The sequence below is a fragment of the Amblyomma maculatum genome, chromosome 8, assembly GCF_055883805.1.
Source record: "Amblyomma maculatum isolate TAMU_Amacu chromosome 8, ASM5588380v1, whole genome shotgun sequence".
Lineage (NCBI taxonomy): Eukaryota > Metazoa > Arthropoda > Arachnida > Ixodida > Ixodidae > Amblyomma > Amblyomma maculatum.
In genome coordinates, this window is record NC_139351.1 from 25,954,415 (window position 1) to 25,978,560 (window position 24,146).

The window sequence follows — 24,146 nt, forward strand, 5'->3', positions numbered from 1 at the left end:
TTTAACATGGCAGAAATAACATTCCAATATATACAAAACCCTGGTCACAAATACCGTATTTACTCGCATAATAGGCGCACCCCCAGTTTGGGTGCGAAATATCAATTTTTTTTTTATTTCTGCACATAATAGGCGCACCCCGAACTTGGCACTGAGGTCAATGCCGTATTTACACGATTGAAAGCCGACGCGCCTGCCTCAAACTAAGGTGAGAAAAAGAAAAGAAAAACACGCACTTGCATTCCACAACGCGAGATGCTGCATCTAAAACCTACTGTGAATGAGCCCGGAAGGTCAGGCAAGGAACACTCATGACGATGACGGTGAAGTACGACAGCTTGGAGGAAGGAAATAGTTTTTTGCTTTATCCATGCATGACAGTATCAGTTGTGACGGCCAAGTACAACACGCGGACTGTCAAAAAAAAAAAAACGCGTTAAAAAAGTTCTGTCAACTACCAATGCCTCCCTAACTGCCGCATGGAGAATGTATACTTTACGCTACCTTCTCTGTGGCAGCTCTGAAAGCTGCAAGACTCGGGGAAATGAATTCCAGGAGAGGAGGAGGAGGAGGAGAAGTGTGTTGTCTATTTGTTTTTCTCGGGGAAAATCGGACGCAATGCTACGAATGACGTTGGTCAGGGGCGACGCGACACAAGCGGCAGTGTCATCGCCATCGATGCGCATTTTAGATAAGGCGCTAGGCGGCGCAAGCTGCCATCTGACACAAAGGGTAGACCCATTACCATCTATCCATTCTGCTAAGGGGCCACATTTCACCATTTTGCAAGCAGCGTGCGGTTAGTTTGTCGTGTGTGCTACAATGGGGAAGTACAGGAGCTACACGGCCGGATTCAAACTGAAAGCTGTGCAGCACGCAGTGGAGCACAAAAGTCGTGCTGCAAGCAGACATTTCAGTGTCGGAGAAACCAGCGTTCGCTACTGGAGAAGTCAGCAGGAAAAACTTCAAGCCACCAACAAGTCACGATGGGCCTTCCGTGGTGCGAAGTCCGGAAAGTATCCGCAAGTGGAGGAGGAATTGGTTCAGCACATACGGCGCCTCCGACAAGACTGTTGTGCCGTGCCCCTCGAAATAGTGCAGATGGAGGCGCATAGAATTGCCCGAGCGCAGGGCATCGAACTAAAGACTTTAAGGCAAGTTCGGGGTGGAAACACGCTTCATGCAACGCCATGGGCTAACCCTGAGGAGGCGGACAACGTTGTGCCAGCGCTTGCCCTCGGCATATGAGGACAAGGTGATGGATTTTCACTGTTTTGTGATCCGGCTCCGACAGCAAAAAACTCCGACAGCAAAAAACCTTATTTTGTCGCAGATCGGGAATGCAGATCAGACGCCCCTTTGTTTCGACATGCCAAGAAACACCACAGTGGAGGACAAAGGTGCACGAAGTGTGCTCATTAGAACATCTGGCGCGGACAAGCAAAGATGCACTGTTATGCTAGCGATGACAGCGGATAGGCACAAACTGCCGCCGTACGTTATTTTTAAAAGGAAGACGCTTCCAAAGGGGACTCTCCATCGAGATATACACATTAGGGTCCAGGAGAAAGGCTGGATGAATGAAAATTTGATGCTGGACTGGATAAAAACGGTCTGGGGCCGGCGGCCAGGTGGCCTGTTGTATCCGGCCATGCTCGTTCCGGACAGTTTTCGCGGAGACCTCGTGGAAAGTGTTAAAACGAAGCTGAAAGAGCTGCGCACGGATATTGTCATGATTCCGGGCGGCCTCACATCTGTGCTGCAGCCTTTGGACGTGTCCTTAAATAAGCCTTTTAAGGACAACGTTCGGAAACTACACTAACCGGATGGCTGCAGGGCAGCATGAGCTAACTGCAGGTGGCAAAATTAAGAGGCCGCGTGTGGAAATGTTGTGCGATTGGATAGTGGAAGCCTGGAGAGAGATCTCTGATGTCATCAGAAAAAGCTTCAAGAAGACGGGGATCTCCAACGCACTAGATGCGAGCGAAGATGAGATGCTGTGGAATTCGGACAAAGGTACCGAGTCCCCGGTCAGTGATGAGTGTGTGCTCTCGGACTCTGAATCGGAATCTGATTCTGATGAGTAGAGCATCAGTGTATGTATGTAAATAAATTTTTCGTGTGCGTGCACTCGACATCTCTCGTCTGTTCATTGAACCGTAAGTAGCTTTCTTTTTCATTTTTATGCTAGGTTTATCGGCATTTATGTGAGAGTAGCCATGTTCTTGACATATGTTAAATTTAAAGCGCGAGAATGCGAGTCGAAAAATGTGCGGAATTTTCACCCCGCATAATAGGCGCACCCCTAACTTTGAGCCGAATTTTCTGAAAAAAAAAGTGAGCCTATTATGCGAGTATATACAGTATGCCTTATTCAGAACATCATAACACCTTTCAGCAAGCATACTTCTCCTTCGTGAACGTTAGCCACACACCTAGTTTTTCATAAACACTGCAGCCATTTCATTCGCGAATGTTAGCCACACACCTAGTTTTTCATAAACATTCCAGCTATCCATACAGATGATGTGGCTATAGTTCATTAGTTTATGTTAACGATAGGGCTCTTCACACTGCAAAGTCAATGTCTTTCAGCCTACACATACCACTGTTTCAAATGAGCAGCTGAAAAGTGCAAAACATAGGTAACTACATCAGTCAGAAGGAGTGCAGACATGGTGAGAGCAAAAGATAATCTCTATGACAAGTAAAGATGTTTGCCTGATAAAGCTGCTTCACTACACCACGGGAACTTTCTGCATTTCCAGAATTACATAAACTGTCATTAGGGTTTTGAGCTTTAAGATTTATTTGTCAGCTACACCACTATGTGAGACATCTTTCTTTGGTTTCCAGCTCGTTGCACGTGCTTCACAGATAAGATCTGACCATGGAGATGCGCAAACAGGAATAACAGTCTAAGCCTCTTGCATACAGCTTCATATTAGCCAAGCGGCATGTGTCCTCACTTAAACAGCCATTAGCTCTTGCCAATCATAATAAGGCTACATCATAACTAAAACTTATGTAGAAATGCCAAATCTCCAATCAGGTAAAGCAAGAAAAAGAACAGCCTAAATAGTAGCACTCTCTTACAGGCCTAATCTCGCTCAATCATATTAGGCAGGCAGCACACAAATGCTTTCTGCAACCTGCATAACTCTATGTATATGCAGCTACTTATGATCTGCCACGGTCTTAGTACTTTCAGTTCAGACCTTCCAGACATAAAACACGGTTTGATGTAATCTGGATAATGGATGGAGTCTGAAACAATTACTTCTCGACACAGTAAGAAACAAGCATGTCCAGCCTCAAATGGTGCACGAACCACCTTTTCAATTCGAAAGTACCCGTCTGAGGTGTTCACAAAGGTGCTGTCACTTTTTTCTGGCTTTTGGTACAATGTGCTATGGTAAACTTGTTTCCTATAAATCAACCTTTCATAGCACTCCGCTTGTGTGGGGTCACAGCCAACCTGATTCAGAGCCAATTTTTCTGAAGCAGTCAAGGTCGCACACTTGTTTTGACTGAGAAGTGTTGCTCCATCCTCCTCTGCTGCATTTGTAACATGGGGATGTCCGAGGAACCGATTGCAGATCACTTTCTCTTCTTCTGTGATTCCTCCGATGGCAATCAAGTTCTCCAGCTGCTGCGTCATCACCACACGCTCCACAATTTGATGAGGAAGGCCACGAGCAGCTGTCACAGATTTAACTAGTTTGCCATTGCCCCCTTCGAAAACGAAGGCAGAATGGGCCCATAAAGGTCCTAAATTCCGAACACTGTTGGCCAAGTGCAGGAGCTGATGCACATTAAACGTTGCAGCTGTTACACCATACAACGCCTGGCAACGTACCACAAATGTGGACAGGAGGGACTCTGAAAAAAAAAAAAAAGTATAGAGAGTGACACTGTAATAAAAGCAAGCAAGCATACACCAGCATGTATACTACTTCAATAATCTTCAATAAACTGTAGGAATAATATCTTAAATTTCTGCACACAAGTAAACTTTTTTTTACAAATAAAATAATCTGAAATTAGGGGGCCAATATTATTGCCCCCCATGTTACCGGCAGCTTATGTGAGTGGTTGAAGGCAGTGTAAAAGTTTTTTCTGGTGATCAAGGGCTGCGAGTTGAGGGACAGACTTCTTTCCAGAGTTAAATTATATGTGCCAGTATACTACAATTACTTATCACTGGTTCAAAATTGAGGATTATATGCTTTTCTCCTTCTGGTGTTAAGTTGTTAAAACACGTTGCCATCCTTGAGAGTGTCTCATATGATAAAAGTAAAAAATTATGGTACATAGTCGACTCAAAGCACACCATTTTTTTTTCACAATCGCAAAGCTCCAAGTGACAAGGGTGCTTAGATTACAAAAATCTGTAATGCACCCCCCCCCCCCCTCTTTTTCTTCTTACGTCGATACCTTGACGAGACAGGCGTGAAAAATACCATTTTATTTTGAAAACATGCTTGGCAAATATCCTCAGCAAACGTGATTACAGTTTCCTTTAACTTCAACTTGTTGCAGCCTTCTTCAGACTTATTCCGACTTCGATTATGGCTGTTAACAGCTGGCACCAAAAACAAAGCTAAGCTATGCTGGCCTGCACTGCCTCCAAAACCTGCCAAGATGCGTTGAATGGCGGTTAATTTCAGGCTATGCACTTGTGAGCCATCACGAGGCTTTTGGTAATAAATATATCAAATTTTAAGAAACCATGATTTTCTTCATAACTGTGACTGCACAACATAGCCCATCAATTCACCACTTTGTAAATGTGCTGTCCCACAGGAAGGCCTGCACTAGCAAAAGCTTTCAAAATATTTTAACTGGCTTATATGTACAAAAATATTGCTATGATTAGTCAGCTACAGCACAGAAGCATACAGACATGTATGGAACACAGAAACCAATAAAAGGTATTTGCTAGCAGTCTTAAGTATGCGGACAAAAACTGAAGAGTGCATCTCCCTCCCTATTACCATAGAAAGCAGACCGACTGGCCTTTATCAGAGAGCACACCAGGGTCAAAACCAAAAAACACACATTCTCCCTCTTCACGTGCCACCTGGTATGCCAGAATGAAAGGAGCCAACAGTCTGCGCCTCCAAGGTGAACATAGGGGATATCTTTTCTTTTAATCTTTTTGTAGTTGATATTGACCAGAATTAGCCCTGCAATAATTTTATAGAGAAAGATAATTAAATACAAAGTGGAAGGGAAAACAATGTGCTGATGGTGCAAGACGAACCAATGACCTCCGAATGTCGCATCCAGTGCTCTTCCAACTGAACTACATTGACAGCTGTCCAACCTTCCACTTTCTTGGGTATTTATGTTGGCTGTAGCCGAACCATGAGAGTGTTTATCAGTGCCACCCTCTTCCATAGCGGCGGACGTGGAACGCCCTGTGATACCGCGAGCGTGTGACATGTGATCAATCGGGAGGGCGGAAGCTCTACGAGAACCCTCTTACGCCACCTTTTTTTTTTCTCCAGACTGCCAGAACCGAGATCCTCGCACGCTATTAAGCAGAAAATGGAAGGGAAAATGAGGGGCACATTGTAATACATTGAAAGCGGCCAACTCCCACCACTGACGCATTGTTTTTCCTTCCACTTTGTATTTAAATATCCTTCTCCCTAAAATTATTATAGGACTAGTTCTGATCAATATCAACTACAAAAAGTATTTAAAAAAACGATATTCCCTACATTTATCTTGGGCTTGCAGACTGTTGGCTCCTTTCATTGTATCATAATGAGTCCCTCATTGTCCCTTCAATTTTCTAACATGCCAGCTGGCATATGTACTGCTCAATGTAAGGCTCTGCCTCCAAGAAGTGAGAAACCTGCTTCTTTTCAAACGTATATATTTCTAAAAAACACATGTCCTGTAAGAGCCACTGTACTGAAACTGCAGCACGTTTGCATCCACCATTCCTAAAGGCCCAGCATCATGAAAAAAAGCCTTGCTAGAAAAATAGTACAAGAGTTAAACCAGTCATTTCACACATTTATGTAGGTCATGGGAGCTAGTTCCAAGATGTTTTTGAAAAGGGAAGTAAGGAAAATTGATTATTTTTTTCTTACTGCATATGACAAAGCATGAAACATTGACGCACTGTGTAAGCCAGATTTTCTAAGCCTTTTGTGTTCCGAAGACAGCTGTAAGCCTACAAGTCATACAAACTACTCTGTATGGTTCAATTATTTGCGCTTAGCGCTGAAAAGACTGACAAGATGTGAGAAGCAAGGTACAAGTAGACAGACTACAAGATTAAAATGATCACAATGTCATCAATACATTACCTGCATGATCTATCTGCTGGGCAGACAATGCTTCTCTGAGCAGAATGTGCACAGCTTCTGACAACTTGGCAAGATGTCACCAGTACTCTGGTGGAATGAGGTCCTCAAGGCAGGGAAGGGCATAGAACAAAATCCAGTGCTTCCATACCGATGCTTTCCAGTGCATCCTGTCCTCAATCCGGCGAGGAAGGCGAGTAATGCAGTGAGGCGGCTGGATACTCAGTAACCGCTCATTGACCTCCTTCATGCATGATGGGCTACCTGCATACATAAAAAAAGCACCATAGTTTTCATGATCTAGCTAAAAAGACACTGTTTCCATAACTGTAATGGAATCTCATTTGCATTCTACATTTTTGTCGCAATAGTTTTAATTACATAGAGATGTTATCTTGCAGTGCACCGCCATGTCAGAACTGAAACTACTCACTGAAACTAATTTAGACAAGATTCCTTCTCCGAGCGGCTGGGAAAGCAAAATGCCTATACGCTGTTTCACAAGCTGTTTGCAGCACAACAAAAGGCACAGGTGATCTCGAGCAATCAGGAGGAAACGCACAAGATCATGCTGCTACAATCTGCTGCATCCAAGCACTACAGCCTGTCCATGTATGGTGTGGTTGGTTGGTTTGTGCGGTTTAATGTTCCAAAGCGACTCGGGCTATGAGAGATGCTGTATGAGAGGGCTTCGGAAATCTCAGTCACCTGGAGCCTTTAAGATGTGCTAATATCATGCAGCACAGAGGCGCTTTTGAAAAGCGGCTGCCGCGGCCGGGATTCGATCCCGCATCTTTGGGCACAGCAGTCATAACCACTGAACCCAGGGGGGGGGGGGGGGGGGGGGAGTGGCAGGCGTGTGCTTGTGTCACTTGTGTCCAATAGGACACAAGTGAGTGATCTATGCAAACTAACTTTCAGTGGAATGTTCATGGTTCAAGCCAGGCTGCTGGTGGTTGCATGCAGTGTGGCTTGGTTAACGCATTCAGCAAAAGGGGCTCCTGTGATTGCTTAGTCATTGCATAATCAAGAGCACGCATATTTTGTTACATAGAGTTGAAACTACTAGACAGCATTAGAATAAACACAGCGCAAAACCATGGGACGACAGAAAAGAAGCACAGACACGAGCGTGTCTGTGCTTTTCTGTCATCCCGTGGTTTCGCGCTGTTTTTCTTCCAAATCATTACCGAACTAACCAAACAAGCCTCCCTTTTACTAGACAGCAACATTCTCCAGTAATAGCTAATACCGAATTTTCGTTTTGGACACAACCTAGCTTAACCAACATCATTTTTTCATTGCATTTCTTTGACTTTTCTACATTTCATAGCTCTAAAACCAATACTTATTTTCAATATCTGCAGTCCTTGAAGACAGTATTATAAGCAAATAAGTGAGTGACAGAATGCATAGTCAGAATATGAGAACATACCAACATAAAACCTTTCAGAGCAGTTTGCTGTGTTGAACAGTGCCTCGGTTATCTGCCTGGAGACGGCTTGCAGCACGCAGTGCATGTATTCCACACTCACACCTGCCACAAGGTTGAAACCTGAAATATAAATTACAACACAAGTAAACACTAAGGTGAAATCATGTTCAACTTCAACATGGCTTATATCTCTGTCACATGGGCAATCTCAATGTCCCTTGAGTGAATGGCTATTGAAACTTTCGAGGGCTATCCAGATGCACCTGCTGCCACATGGCGAATTTCAATTATCATTGAGTTGTGAGCGTATAATCCGATAGTAGATTATGCTAGTGGTGTCAGCATGGAGTAAAATATCTGATGTGAAGCAGATTAAAAAGAGGTGAAAGGCATACCAAGACCTGTTCTTAATTGAAAACTGTTATGAAAATGATACTGGAATACTTCAAGTTCCTAAAACCCACAGGCAGTGATGGTGGAATGATAACAGAGAAACGATTCCCATTCTTTATTACTGTCGCAGACAGTACTAAAGAATGGGAATTTCTAGAAAGGTATGGTGGCTATAAAAAATTATGAAGGTTTTTTCCCATCATACAGTAGCTGATGTTTCGTCTTAGCCCTTGTTACTATCTGGCGGGCAATTTTCTCCCATCCCTCATTTCCTCTGCCCTAAGGCTTGTACCTGTGGTTGCGTCAAGGGTTTTGGTGGTTCTTCTTTCCATGTGTTGGAACTCTTGCCCTTATTGTTGCTCAGTTTGTCACGGTGTAGTTTTTTTTTTATCAACTCATGGTTGTATTGTCTGTTTCATCTAATGTCACCTCAGCCTGCCTTTACACAGGTCGGTTTTAGCCTTCACATTGCCTTTTGAAGATTTCTTCCGCCACTACGGTTTTTATTTCGTGTTTATATTTTTTGTTTTGTAAGGTTTTTTTTCATACCATATTCCTCACATTCGTTGTCACCTTTGCATTTCAGGGTTATCGAATTTAATCACTTCAGTGCATTTTGTAAACGTGACATTTTTTAAGTGGCTTTCATCACATTTGACGTGACTGCAACTGAAGGCGGTACCAGTGGAGCAAGTGAAGGAGGAGGGGGGAAAGGAAAAAAACGGCATTTATAAATGTGTCCTTTCCGGAATCAATTTCAGTTGCAAGTCCAGCGTGTGTCCTTCTTGTGCGCTACCACTCTACCTGAACTCAAACTAGTTTCTGTTGGCAGTCAGAAGGATCACTTCACAAAACGTGTGGTGATCAGGCTTAAACAAACCGAGGTTCTTCTACGGTGTGCTGCAGTACTTCGCTCATGTTCCCCTTTGAACGTGTTTTATAACAACTGAAACCAAGAAGAGCCGCACAAGTGCTACAATGAGAGCAACATTCTTTTTTTTTTTTCCAGTGCTTGGCGAGCGTGTTTTTTTCTGCCACCGGAATAAATTTCAGTTGCCAGTCCAGCGTGTGTACTGTCCGCCCACCCGCAGTGTGTGTTCTTCTTGTGCGCTAGCACCATGCCTGAATTCGTTCACAACTAGCCCAGTTAAGAGCATTGATAGTTTATGAGCTGGTTAATATAGTCTAAAACTCCTTAATTAAATCAAAAATACATTTTGTTCATCTGGAGTTGCTATGTTTTGGTTTACCAGTGCATAGCGAGTGTAGGATTGTTCTCAATGGCCCTTCAGATTCCAATGGTCATTCGTGAACCTGAAAACTGTTGTGTTGCAGCGGTCAATCCCCATCAAGTTTGCTGTCTACCGACTCAATGGGCACTGCAACTGCCCGTGTGACAACTAATGTATTACTTATACAGATATGATCATCCACACATTGGCAGAGTGATACAAATTCTTCATAAGCTATCATTATAAACAATAAACAATGTCCATAAAACTAACAATTTCTAGTTTTTGCAAGTGATGTCATTTTTAGTTTCACACATTCAATCTGGTTTCAAACATGAGGAGTCTCAATTATACTACTTTTAGCACTTGACCAGCACATTATATCAAAGTAAATGATTACACAGTAGCAAGAATGAATGCCATAGAGCAAAGGTTCTCGAACTGCTTTCTGCGGGCTGCTCTCTTGGGTTCCACAAGCTCCCACTGGGCTTCCTCCTCCCTCTCCCATGCCCACCGCCCTTGTCCCATTTCTTGAAACCTATTTCAAAGCATTAGATTTTCTTATTATAGCTTGTTCCTCAGTTTCATGCCATCAGTGAAGGCACTGCATGCCTGCTTTGGGATTCCTTGAGGCAAAAAAGTTTCAAATCTCTGCTATAAAGAAATATGTGAAAAAGTGATTGCAATTTTATGGTCGAGAAAAGACTCGCTTTAATAGCGCAGAATCAAACTGCAAAAGTGTAGGTGACATCGATGTAATAGATCAAGCCGCAGCAAGCTCCACAGAATTGATCCCTGGTGATGTTTTAAGCAACCTACAAATAACTGCCGTGCATTTTCTTACCCTCATAAAAAAAGAGACTGAATGCTAGGTCTTGCCATAGTTGTAACTGATACAGAAGATTACGCTAATTAAGATAACTTAGGCAAGCAATAAGTGCCTAGTTCCTATTCATGTTCCGAATAGGCTGCTGCGTGCCTAATGGTAGAAATGAGCGATTCTTTTCAACTGCAGTATAAGGAAAAACTAAACTAAACAAACTAATTATCAGAGGGAATGCAATCAGAGTTCTGAGCCAGGTAGAGTGAAAAATGTCAGTAGCTAAATATGCTCCACTTCAAGAATATCTTCGCGCAACTTACCCTGCAGATTCATAAGTGCAGATGGTCCCTTATAACCATTCACAATGCTGTGTGAGCCATATGCAAGGTACATATCTCTCATCACTAGATTGTGCGTTCGTGGTGCACCTGCCAGGCTGATGTACCGCATACTTCCTGAGGATTGAACAGAAACAAGAAAAAACAATGGCTGCAAATCTCACACACCGTAAAAGCAAAGTAATGAGTGGTCAGCACTCAAAGCATTTGCTAACACTGCTGTTCTGTTGGCGATCCCAAGAGGGGCAATATAAGCTGCCCCCTTTTGTGTTCCAAACACCCAAACTTCCATCAAAGACAAGGTAGTAATGGCCTAGTTCATGCAAGGAAAGTTTCCACATCTACGACTATGTGTCTGTACATATGCCATTTTGTTAAGCCACTGGATTGCACTGCACTTGCAGGTTTATGTCATTAGAAGTGAACATCTATATGAAAGTTAAAATTGTCAGTAACACTACCATGAGATTGAAAAGGAACTAATGAGTATAATACCTTGATGGCCTATTTTAGGAATTTTGGTGTACAAGTCTCGAAAATGTTGGTTGCGCACAGTAAACGTGCCCTTGCATGTCGATTGTATCGGAGGAGCTGCATGCATATGCTGTTTTCATCCATACATAACAATATTGCAGTGGCATAAGGCTCATGTTACTTGATACACTTCATATTAAAATATGTCCCTCAGATAATTATTGTTTCTATAAAAGTTAAATCACAGATACGTGCTAGCATTTCCACCATATTAGTGCAGAACAGTTCACACCTACCTTCGTGATGTGTTGCTGTGGTAAGGCACCAGGGGCAGCCATGAATCCCATTGAACTGCACCATGTTCAAAACAGCAGCACGCGCTGGTGCGTCAACTGTGCAGCACAACACAAAGGCTCTGGAGCGGTGCACCGAAGTGCTATTCTTCCAAATAATAGGTTGCATTGAATTAAGCCCACTGACAAATATGTTTAAAAACTTCTGCATGTCAGGGTGTGTGTTACCGAACCACAGTCCAGCTAATACAGGGTTCTGAAAACGAACTGCTGGCGGCAGTTCGTTCAGCACAAATTGCAGTGGCCACACTGACGTTTTGGAGGATTTGAACACTGGACTTCCGTCTGTGTTTATTGTCAGTGTCAAGTCATCATGTTGCACATCTTCGTCTTTGCACAGTTCTTCAAAACAAAATCCAGTTGTGATGTCAGTCACTACATCAGACCTTTTGCTTCTCGTGTGCAGCCCTTCTTCAAGGCTCTGTTTGGTTCTTTCTATAAGTAAGGCTAACTGTTTTCCTGGGTCCAATGTAACGAAGTAAGAACCTCGGGCCTGTGTTTTGGACACCGGTTCTCTTATTCCACAATGTGAACATATCGCTTCACCACCGCATGTAGTCAAAAGAACTTTGCATACGCTGCAAATATACCACGACTGAACCAGGTCGTTTTTTCTCGCCGACCACAGCTTCCTGAACCCGTACTTGTTGCGGGGCAAAACGTCAGTTCCTGCGATATTGTTGATAAGCGCGCAGAGGTCGCCCAATGCCACCCAAGTAAGGCCATGAGCCACTGCAAACGACATGGCCATTGCAATCGCCCCTGCCTTCGATGTGCCGAGGTTGGGCACCTTTTCTGAGCTAAATGCAGCGAACGCTGCTCCTAACAATTCTTCTTCAGTGAAGCTGTCCATACGCGGATCATCTTCATCCACGGAGCTATCTGCTGCGACGTCCGAAGATCGTGGCGCTTCGTCGTCGCCACCTACTGAGTCAGTGGCCTGGTTGCAGTCCGCAATCGATGGAGCGCTATCACTATCGTTACACGGTCCGGGCAATGTAGCGGTCTGACCTTGCTGCGAAGTCTGCGCTGTTGGCGAATCGGCCTTCCTTTCACGTCTGTAAAATGTCGTTTTGGGCACACAGAACTGTTCGCCATCTTTGCTGCGATGCAAATAATCTTTGCGTCGTTTCTTTTCAACGCTTGCCATGATGTATGACAGCGCTTCCCGTACCGTCTACTATCGGCAACAAAAACTTTTTGAACTGTTTGCACGCCACAAAGCAGACACAAGGAGGATATATAAAACTGAGCAGACACAAGCTATAAGGCAGATCACTGGCTGCCATGCACGCTGGATCATTCACGCTCGTCCAGTGGTAGAGACATGATACGACGTGTTTCTTGGCTGTAAAAGAGTAGCCAGCGCCGCTGTACTGCTACTACTACTACTACTACTACTACTACTACTACTACTAGTGATAATAATAATAATAATAACAATAATAATAATAATAATATAAATAACAATAATATAAAATAGGTATTAACTCATACAGAATACAAAATAAATGGGCAGGTAAGCTCGAGTCGTAAAGTATTCAGGCATCAATTTTAATTTCTTCACAGGAAAAGAATTCAAGGATTCAAGCGCGCGCATTGTCACACTTGCTTGTTCTGTGGACAACTGACCCGTGCCGAAGGGTAGGGTGGACGGTGGGAGTGCTTTTTATGGTTTTGTGGGGTTAAACGTCCCAAAGCGACTAAGGCTATGAGAGACGCCGTAGTGGAGGACTCCGGAAATTTCGACCACCTGGGGTTCTTTAACGTGCACTGTCATCGCACAGCACACGGATGCCACTCCGTTTCGCTGGTTTCGCCTCCATCGAAACGCAACCGCCGAGGTCGGGTTCGAACACGGGTATTCCGGCACAGTGGTCGGGCGTCTTACCATTGCACCACCCCGGCGGGACGGACGGTGGGAGTGAAAGCGAAAGCGGAAAGAGATATAGTGGAGGGCTCCGGACTAATTTCGCCACCTGATCTTTAAGTGCACTGATCGGGGTTTTCAAGTATGAACTTCATTGTCGCCGACAAAAAGTAGTAAACTCGCGTCGGGTTAAGCCGCTCGCGTCACGGGTTTTGCGCGGGCCCGAAGCAGATATTGTTATAGTGACTCCAAAGCAGCCATACGGAACTTCGGAATGGGCCGTCTGTCGGCTGCTGCCAGGAATATTCTTAAAAGCTACCGTGATCCAGTCCCTGGTACGACGATAGAACTGGTATGGGTTCCGGCCACTCGGGCAATCCCGGGAACGAGAAGGCTCACGATATGCCCGAGGTTTCGTCGGCCGGGCGGTGAGTACCTCGTTTCCTGCGGGCGCGAGTGAGGGCTTGCTCTCGTTCCATAATAAATCGCCATTTTAGCCTGGCAAGGCGCATCTTTCCTACCCCATATATATCCTCATATTTCCCCAACGTTTGCCTTGGACTCGTAGTCTGTTAGCTTCTTAAAAATTATATAATAGCGAGCCCCTCATTTCCCTTCAATTGTCTGCATATATATAGCCGTGCGTTAGTGTCGCACTCATCGAAGCACGCACTTAATTGGCAGCGTGCATCTGGGTTTGTGCGCAGCTTATGTGCCACGCGGCCGACCACGCGGACACAAATGACCTAAAACTGCTTTCTTCTATTTTCCGCCCTCATAGATATGGCGCGGCATGCTGTGAGTTAAACCTCTATTTGTAACTGCATTGGACTTAATCGGTGACTATAATTCCAAGAATATCGCATCACAGACGTGAGTCTCCGTTCTACAGCTCAGTTCCACTCAAGTCTGGAGAGCACCGGTCGCGGTAATTGCGCGCGCGATATAGGTCTAATTGATTAAATCGGTTAAATATCGAGAGAGAGAGAGAGAGGTTGAAATGGACTTTATTTCTTCCAACAGAGAGATAGTTAGGATGCATGGATGGATCGATAAACTAGGCATGGACATATGTCTGGTCAGCATATAGGCGCAGGCCGAGGAGTTATTCTTGGGTCTCGGCGGCAGCCTTAGCCTGTCGAAGCTTAATTCGCTTTGAAGAGCGGTCGCCCAGACGGGTTTGATAATCCTTTCTATTCTGCCCGCATATATATAGTATAGGATCTATATAATAATCATCCTCTATAATCATGCAACGTTTGCGGTTGTGCATGACTGGCGAGAATCGGTATGTGAGGTTTCTCCTCAATCTAGGGTTCTATATAAGCCTTCATGCAGCCCTTCTCGTGATTTGTTTCTTATGCTCTGTACCTGTTTCTCATTGCTCTATGCTCTCTGCGGCGCATGAGAGATTTCGGGCCTGGTTTGGTAACCGCTAAATTGTTGCCGTTTAATCATCGGCGGTCACCCTCACTTAAGCACGCCCCCCCCCCCCCCCCCCCCTCTCCTCTTCTTTTAAAGCACCGGATCGCAAGTTACCTTTTACTTCCTCTGTAGTGATCAGACTTTTTCCATCCCACTGAGCAAAAGGCATTCCGTGCCTTTAGGCGCATCGAAAGTGTGAGGTGGATGTGTGATTGGGTCGAAAAGAGAGAAAGACACGAAATAAATAAACAAGACAAAAGACTGCTGGAGAGAGATACTGCCAGCGGGCCTCGCTTGGGAAAGGAGATGTGAACTACGCGCAAACAAAAAGAGGCGATGCGGCGGCGCGGCCGCCGACGGGTGCTGTCTACGCAAGGGTTTCCCATGGGTATCGGCTTGCTGGTAGGTACACGCACGTATACTATCATGAGCAATATGAGCAGGAACACGCGAGCGCATTGCCCTCGAAACCCACTTGTGGCGTTACGCTGGAAACAAAGTAGAAAAGGCGCCGCGGTTCCTGTTGACATTCCCGCCTTGCTAGCGTTGCTGCAAAGCGGCAGCTGATTGCAAGACGCTGGCCGCTAGCTGTGATAAGGCGATTATGGAGCGCAGATCGCGAACCGTGCTGTCTGTAGTTCTGCGGCAAATACAGCTGGTAACCCTTGATTTTCTTTGTGGGCTGTTGACCAGAAAATAGTCATTTAGAGCGTGCTTGACACACACACACCCACATAGAAAAAAAAAAAGATAGTAAACAGCGGTATTAAGCGCAGAATTAACACAGACGTCACTGTCCGCAATCTGCGCTCCATAAGCGCCTTATCATCGCTAGCGCCTCGCAATCAGCAGCCGTTTCGTAGCAGAGTGGGTTTCCAGGCTATTTGCCATGCGCTCGTATGTTCCTGCTCATGTTGCTCATTATATAGTACGTACACGGGCCCATGCAACGTTAAAATGGCGTGGAGTCCCTGGCATAAGCATGTGTTAAGTACTCGCGATCATCACAAAAAAAAAAATAGTAATCGTTCTACACTTGCCGGTCAGTGTCTCAGCGGCACCAATGCGCGCCTTATCGCGTCTTTACACAATAATTAATTCATTTCGCTCCCCATCCCTTCCTCCCTCTCACTGTCCAGCTGCACCCCTCTGAGCGCGGCGCCTGGTGCGGACCGCACCCCCCTCGCGACGCCATTGTATATGATTATTATTTTTGTCTAAGATTTTGATTCATGATTGTAGCCGCGGCCAGGTTCCGAAATGACCTCCCGCGCTGTATCCTCGCGGATGGTTTCTTTACAATATGACTATATTTGGTTAATGAGCGCGAGAAAGTGAACGCCAAGCTATTTTTTTTTTACATGCGGCATATGGTTACAGGTGCAAAACAAGATGAAAACAAATTAAACATGCGTGAATGTGTGTCTATTATATGATAGCCACATATTAAAATGGAAACACCATAATTACACTCCCAAAACACGTTCTGCAGCTGATTTAATTGACACTGCTGGTCCTTGACAGCTGAAAATTTTCAACTGCAGCTAACCCCATCGTAGCTATCGCACTAGCGTAGAGAAAAAAAGTGACCGCTCCATCGTTCTCTTTTAGGCTTCATTACATAAGTCAACCTTTTTTTTTTTATTTATTTGTACTGCATCATCGGCCAACGGGACCCTGGACTGAGGGTTCCCGCCTTCTGACTGAACAAAATAAAGATGTTCTGTTCTCATTTAACCATATCCTTCATCTTTATAGCATTCCTCTTATGCCCCGAGGCAATAAGCATCGCAAAAAAATAAAAAATAAAACGTGCATTGGTGCACGTACTAATTTAGCTAAAAAAACACAATATTCGTTTCCGAAACCGAAATAACTTAATAGTGGCCGCAGATGGCCTCCATATCTTAGCACTTATCGTGCACAGTACGTTTCGAAGAAAAAAAAAAACTGTTATGCACAAATAAAAACAGGATTCTAGCGTTTTAAAATACGTACACATATATTGACGCAACTACAGGCCTATGGACAAAAAAAAAAAGAAAAAAAAAAAGAACACACACTAGGTGAAGGCCATGCATGCCCCCATGCAGGCTTAGCGCACTGTTTTGCACAGCACCGGCTGGAAGCTTGTTATGCTGAGTTGTGTGCAGGCTCCGAAGAAAAGTCAGCATGTTTGCATGCGTGCAGTATATCGAAGACGGCGAACGAGCAGTCTTACCGGTTGAACTAATCAAACAGTTCCGTCCGTCTAGTGCGGAAGACTTTAGGAAGGACCAAACTGTTTCTGCTTATTGGGTAGATGATGATGGCAGCAGTGAAAACTTTTACCCTGCAACAGTCACTTTGTTGGCAGGTAAGCGTCATTTCATTATATCTGCATTGTTTTTCTGCTTGCGATGTTTCACGTACTTAGCGTTCACGTAACGGATGAAGTGCTAATTTCAAGATGTGTTATCGACAACGGGTGCGCATCCCGAATCTGCATACTTGAATGCTCGTGAAATAGCGGATACAGGGATAAATATATAACCTTTAGAATAGATCCTTGAACAGAAGGTAGAAGTAGTATCTCACGAATTACTGTATTTACATTTGTCATTTATATTTTCTACTCTGTACCACTGCACTTTCTCTTTTGTCTTTGTGACGTTTCTTATTAGGATCACTTGAAGGCCTGTTAGGCCAGTTCCGGACTTCGAGGGCCTCAGTACCACGCGTCATTTTGGGAAAAATACAGAAAAGCACTATGGTAAGTGTTTATCTGTTAATTTTATGACATGTTTTTGAGTGGTGCTGAACGTTTCTTCTAAAAAAAGAAAAACGTGCTGCATTCAATTTATGAAGTCGAGAGTTGGACGAAAGCTCGTATGGTCGGGGACAAACATTTTGATGATGAAAAAGGACCGCCGACCAAATAACAAACACGAGGTATCCTGGCTCCCGTATATACGGCGTGCTCGACGATAGCATCCACTTTTTGTTTTTGTTTTTTTTACGTCGTTAATGTTTTTTTAGGTGCTTCGAAGTTACCAGTTTCGCCAATGTATACTTAAGTCAGTCAGAACAAGGAACCTTGTACAATATGCGAGGCTTCCCCCTTTTTTTTTTTCTTTTATGAACGGGGTCTTTGAGGTTTACCAACGCATGTCGCAGTTTTTCTTGTCAGAACGTGGGCGGCATGGGCATTGAAGGTGCGCATAATGCATGCCAAGCTTTGCTTATTCCAGGGGCATAGGGTACAGCAGCACGCTGATCATCATGGGAGCGGCAGATGCGTTCCGATCGTTTGAACAAGGACATAGTGACTGATTCTTTTTTTTTTTTTGTAGCTGGGTGAATTGAATTAAAGTTGGGGTACCTTCCGGTGTGGGTCTGTTTTCTGTAAACGCTGAATCTGAGCTTCTTGCTGTCCCGTTTTATCAAAAAGTCCAGGAAGGGACATTTTGATAGAAGGCTATTAAGTCCACTTTATGTAAAAGCAGTCGTCTACATATGTTAGGAAAATTCTTGGCGGTGATGCGAATGTCTCAAGGGCTTGGAATTCGACAGATTCCATACTAAGATTAGCAACAGTCACAGATATAGAGGCACCCATTGGTGTGACCTGAAGTTTATGGTAAAAGTGTCCTTGGCAGACGAAATAAGTGTTATCCAGGCAGAACTGTAGAAGCCTACGGAGGTCCAAGGCATCAAATGGGGGTTCGTTTAGGTAGAGCTTTGTCAGCTTTAAGAGCAGCAAAGCAAACTTTACTGCCACATTGGAAGATTCAGTTCAGTACAGTCATTCAGTCGTGTCCAACTCTTCGTGACCCTATGGACCATATCACGCCACGCTTTCTGGTCTCTCACTATCTTCTTAACATCACATAACTTCATCTGCAGCACTTTGAGGATGCCATCTAACCGTTGGAAGGTACCTCAACTTTAATTCAGTTCACCTGGCCATACGAAAGAAATCAGTTGCTATGTCTATGTTTGAACGATCAGAACGCATCTGTAGCTCCCGCGAAGGCCAGGCAATTGACTTGCAATATAGGACAAGAACTTTCAAGCAACAACTTCCTCGACCTAATTTGTGCAATCTGTCGAAGGACAGTTATCTCGCCCAGCACGGGAAACTTCCTTGTTGCCCTCGAAACGTGCTGCCGTGCCTTATATCTCCGGAATAAATGAAGCCTTGTTGCGCATTATGCACATCTTTAAAGCCCATGTCACCCACGTTCTGACAAGAAAACTGTGACATGCATTGGTAAACGTGAAAGACCCTCTTCCCAAGAAAAAAACACCCTGGCTTAGCGTACAAAGTTCTTTGTTCCGACTGTGACCACGTATACATTGGCAAAACTGTAAACTTCGTTAGGTGCCTAAAAGAACATAATTATGACGTAAAAAAACAAAAGAGTATTCAAATGCTATCGCTGAGCACGCCATATCTACGGGAGTTGAAACGCCTTGTTTTTGTTCATTTTTATTTGGTCGGCGTTCCTTCACCATTGCCAAAATGCGTTCAGTTTACACAACTGCAGAGTTGTAATAGATTCTTATAGGACTGTGGTAGTCATCTGGTGCCATACATGTGATGGTGCCTTTGTTACTATCATGAACAAAAATGGAGATACTACGGCTTCGGCGGAAGGAGCAGCTGCAGGTCACACCGTGTCGCTGTTATCTTGTGCCATGCTAGGTGTGAGTGTGCCCCTAGAAAGAGAGGTTATCAATGTTTTCAAATTTCTAGTGCAGCATTCAACTCCTCTGCTGCAGACTAGTTCACCTAATGGGAGTGTGCACTGCAATGGCGCTGTGTAGGACAAGGACCCTGTCAAGTGACCAGCACGCTGTAAATTTCTGGGATGAAATCAGCAGTTGTGGCTGGGGCCCTATTTTGTGAATGTGGGCCGGCGTAATGTGTCTGCTTTAGGTTGAATCGCATGACTGACCATTCTGCCTGCATAACGTGTCACATGACGGCCTTCTTCCACGCCGCGAGGTGCAGAGCTGGCCTGTATAGGTGGAAAAGCCGTGCCCTAGTCTACTTCGTTGTGGCAATATCGCAAAATATTACAATCATTATTTCATACAGAATAAAGAGCCTGTTTGCGCCCGACACTTAGCACTTATTCTATGGGGTGTTTGAAGCAGGGAATTGCTGTGCATGTTCTGCCTGCACACATAATCTCAACAAAAGAGTTCAAGTACAAGCAGCACTTCATTTGTGACAAATGTCAAGCCCATTGCTCAAGCATGCACTCCATAGCAGGTAAAGAAATTTGTGCACTACTCTTGTTCATGCGTTCAATGCATTCGGCTCGACAGCGGCTCACAATCTAGTCATAATTTATTTATTTATATTTATTTATTTATTTTACAATACTGTGAGCCTTTCTCAGGCTCTGACAGGAGCGGAAAATAAAGTATAAACAGCAGGCATAGTGTTCCAAGGCAGCAGGGAAAGCATACAGAGCAAAAGAGCAGCTGCTTGTGGTTTTTGTTTAACAAAATCTATGTCTTCTAGAAATGCATGGGTGAACAGGCAAGCAGTGTTAGGAAGAGCGCATGCTGGCTTGTGGTCGTATGGCCCTGAGAACCACTTCTGTCATTGTTCTGCAATCTAATTTTCCTTAACCTTTGGTGTGAAGCAACAAGTTAAGTTAGCAATCAAACAAGCTTGAATGCATCTACCATCTGAGTCTAGATCACACTTTGATATGCACTTCATATATGGATGATGTGGAATCATGGAACAAGAAAGCTTGTTCTGAATCGCCAACTGGAATAAGCTGCAGTATTGAGTGGGAAGTTAAAATATCATGCAGGAGAAGTCTTCAGTGTGAAGAAAAGCCAAAAATTAGTGCAACTAAAGTATAACTTACCACTCAGGAGCACATGTGGCTTGACGTCATGCTACTGTCAGATTGGTTTGCCAATGCGCAACGATGCTATTTCTGGAGCACTGTGCAGTGAAAGTTTTCTTTCATCGCAGCTGTCATCAGCAGAGCAGTGGAATGTGGCACTAGAAATTTGTCAGGCATAAGTACCCGCACGAGAGTGTGGATGAAGTTTTGTCTCATGCGGCACTCTCGGCATGAGTGCTCGGCGCAAGATAACAGCGACTCAATGCAGCCCCGCAGCCGCTCCTGCCATCGAAGCTGTTGTCTTTCTACCTTTGCTCATGATTGTACTTTGTCTTTGAAGAACCTCCTTACAGCTATTCAAGTTATTTTTGCACTGCAACTCCTTGGCTGGATATTTGCATTATTAGTATAGTACCAAACAAAACCACCTATAACGGACACTGAGGACAACTTCATCCAGTTTTATCCTTGATGAAAATTTGTTTTTGCTCGTTTCGCCCTTATTGATGTTTGCCCTACCCTGAAACACTTCTCTTTTTGCATTAACTGCGCTTAAAATATTCCTGTCAATTGATTCAGTTGTGATGTGAATTGGAAAACGACTCCATGAAAGTGTATGCTATTATAGCTAATGCTGTCTGAGTAGAGAGATTTAGCATACTGGAGAAGTATTGGTGGAGACATGTACCGAGGTGATGTACAGAAGCTGCACATGCACAGCGACAAGTGAGCAGCTAGGTTGGACCATTGCATGTTTACAATTGGCATACATAGAACTCTTGTATGTCTCCAGTATGCTAAACCACTAATAACGCTGGTGCAAGGTTGCAAAACTGGCCTGTGATTGTGTTGCTCAAAGTTCAATTTCTGGCCTCTTCTGGATAATGAAGTCTCCATTTGCAGGATGATTAGCTCCTTTGTTTTAGAATAAGGTCTCTAATGATGCAGGTTAACTTAAGGCCCTTTGAAGCTCAAGAGCATCGGCTGTGATAAGTTTAATATCAAGACATTTATAAATTCTTGAATGTGCATCCAAGCAAGCAATATTTATATTTGTGTTTTGGCTAAAATTTTTTCAAGCACCAGGGCAAGACCAGCTGTTTCATGAAGTCAAAGGACAATTATGGAATGTTTATTTTGTAAATTTTGTTCTTTTTTGTAACTCATGGAGGTTTTTATTTTATTAAGCCACCTGCAGGACTGTCTGAGAGAGAAAAAAGAAAACTGATGCGCCAGGCTGCAAGAAATGAGCTCACCAATATAATTAATACCTTTGAAAATTGTGGGAGCACTGAAATGGTGAGTAGTGTCTGTTATCTAATTGTAATGGCCCATTAAACAGCCTGTAAACAAGTGGTTCTTTTGCTATTGGGCACGAGCGCCACCACTGGAGCGAACGGTGCTAGCGTTGACCTAGGGGAGAAAGTGGGATCACGTGACTACTCTTACTGCTGCTGAAGTAGACGCTCGATTGAATTTATGCATAGCTCATCCGCTTGTCTTGACGTTCGCTGATGGGAGAGAAGGTGATGCAAATGCCTTGTTAGAATCTCACCGCACTCGTTGCTACTTGCACCGCCACGTGCGCCGGCTGGCTGACGCAGGGGAAGAAACCATCGCAAGCATATCGGCCTGCAACTGCAACGTGGCCAATGAAGCATGGCCGCAGGTGATTTCGTTCACTCAAACCACGACTGAGAGCACCACAATCTCTGCGTGCGAATGCGCTAGTCACATGATTTTATTTGTATTTCGCGGGCTTTCTTTTGAGCTTGGAAGGAAAAATACACGTGACGCTTTTTTTATTGCAGTTAATGGAATTGGGGTTTCTGAAGGTGCTCTCAGACTTTGCAATTCACATTTATGTCTAAAGTCATTGTTTAGTAAATTGGAAAAATTAACATAATTAGTTAATTAAGTAATTGCAAAACAAAAAAATGCCTGTGATGCGCAAAGCGGCTGGCAGTTGCATGCAAACGGTTTCCCTGGCCTACCTCTCATATTTTATTTTTTAACCCTTGGTTCAAGTAATCTGGGACACCCGGTGTGTGTGTGTATATATATATATATATATATATATATAGGTAGACTGCCAAGCAAAATTTGAAACATGGATATATTGAGCAAACTCCGTGATTAGCTTTCACTACTGCACCTTTGGACTGCTTTAGTACCAATATTCCAGTATACAGCCTGCATTTCATTTCCTTAACCTTACGTTTGATTCATGACAGCCCTAAACCCAGCACAGTACAACATGCATTCTAATGCAATCTAATTGAAGCATTCTTTTCTGTGACTTTATATTCATACACAATTATTTACTTTGCTTTGTGATGATCTTTCAGCACGAGGACGGAAAAAATCGCCCTGCAAGACTTTCTGCTATGGAAAGCCCTGCCACAGAGGTGCCAGCAGCTGAGGAGGTTGAGAAAAGTTCACAAGGTGAACATAACTGGTGTTGCCAAACTTTGGAAACTGAAAAAGTAATGTTTGAAGAAGAAAAAAAAGAGCTTCTGGCAAAAATAGAAAATTTGGAGATGCAGTTAATTGAAGAGAGAGCACAGAACAAAAGGCTTACTAATGCATTGCTCGACAAAATTGGTGAGTGAGTATGTTATGTTACGTTTATTATTTTTTTTATATCCTAATCTTTTAGTTGTGTTCTACCGTATCTTGTGTATAACCAGCCCCTGCATATAACCCACACTTCATAGATAAAACCTTTGAAAATTAAAAAACTCTGTGTATAGTCTCGGAAAGCGTGCAGAGTGGGTCAGAGAAATAACTCAAGTTACCGACATTCTAGTAGAAATTAAGAAGAAGAAATGGACATGGGCAGGACATGTAGTGCGAAGAGAGGATAACCGATGGTCGCTGAGGGTAACAAACTGGATTCCAAGGGAAGGAAAGCGTAGCAGGGGGCGGCAGAAAGTTAGGTGGGCGGATGAGATTAAGAAGTTCGCAGGGGTCAAGTGGATGCAGCTAGCACAGAACCGGGTTAAGTGGAGAAATATGGGAGAGGCCTTCGCCCTGCAGTGGGTATAATCGGGCTGATGATGATGATGGTGATGATGTGTATAGTCTCGGACTAGACTAAGGATGTGGCTCGGGTCCACAGCTTCCTAGACTGAGGAGGCTGGCCACCTAGGGCGAATAGTTCACGCCTGCTTTAGCAGAAGATTCTCTCATATAGCTCGCACACTTACCTGAAAGAAATACAACTAGGAAGTTACAACTGCGCAGAATTATCAGGTTGCTTTAAAGATACATTGCAATGATCCCACTGCTGTCACCCGAGGTTTCCCAGCCGCACTTAAAGGTGTACAGTAAAACCTCGTCACTTGGTACCCCACTAATTCGATAATTCCGACTTCCTCAGGAGCCGTCAGACACCCATTTAAGTTGGAATTGCGTTTATCTGCATGCTTCGTGCTGGAGTTGGTTAATTTGGCCAGGCTTTCGATTGGCACTGTGTCGGGGTAGAACACGCTGGAAAATAATTTTTTGGTATATGTCCTTGGGCTTGTACACATATTGGTGTTCCTTGTGCCTTCACTGCTATGCATGCAACTGTAGGCATGCAACATAGGCATGTTGACAATAGACAGGCTGACTGAGTCTC

At 44.0% G+C, this 24,146-nt stretch overlaps 1 long non-coding RNA gene and 1 pseudogene across 1 annotated transcript; one reads left to right on the forward strand and one right to left on the reverse strand.

Moving 5' to 3' along the window:
* Positions 1-2,770: 2,770 nt before the first annotated feature.
* Positions 2,771-12,252, reverse strand: LOC146180775 (uncharacterized; annotated as a pseudogene).
* A 4,367-nt stretch (positions 12,253-16,619) lies between these two features.
* LOC146180776 (uncharacterized) lies at positions 16,620-21,982 on the forward strand. The gene is made up of 3 exons (XR_014700397.1): positions 16,620-17,022; positions 17,330-17,418; positions 21,710-21,982. It is a non-coding gene; the product is annotated as an uncharacterized LOC146180776 (long non-coding RNA).
* The last annotated feature ends 2,164 nt before the right edge of the window (positions 21,983-24,146 follow it).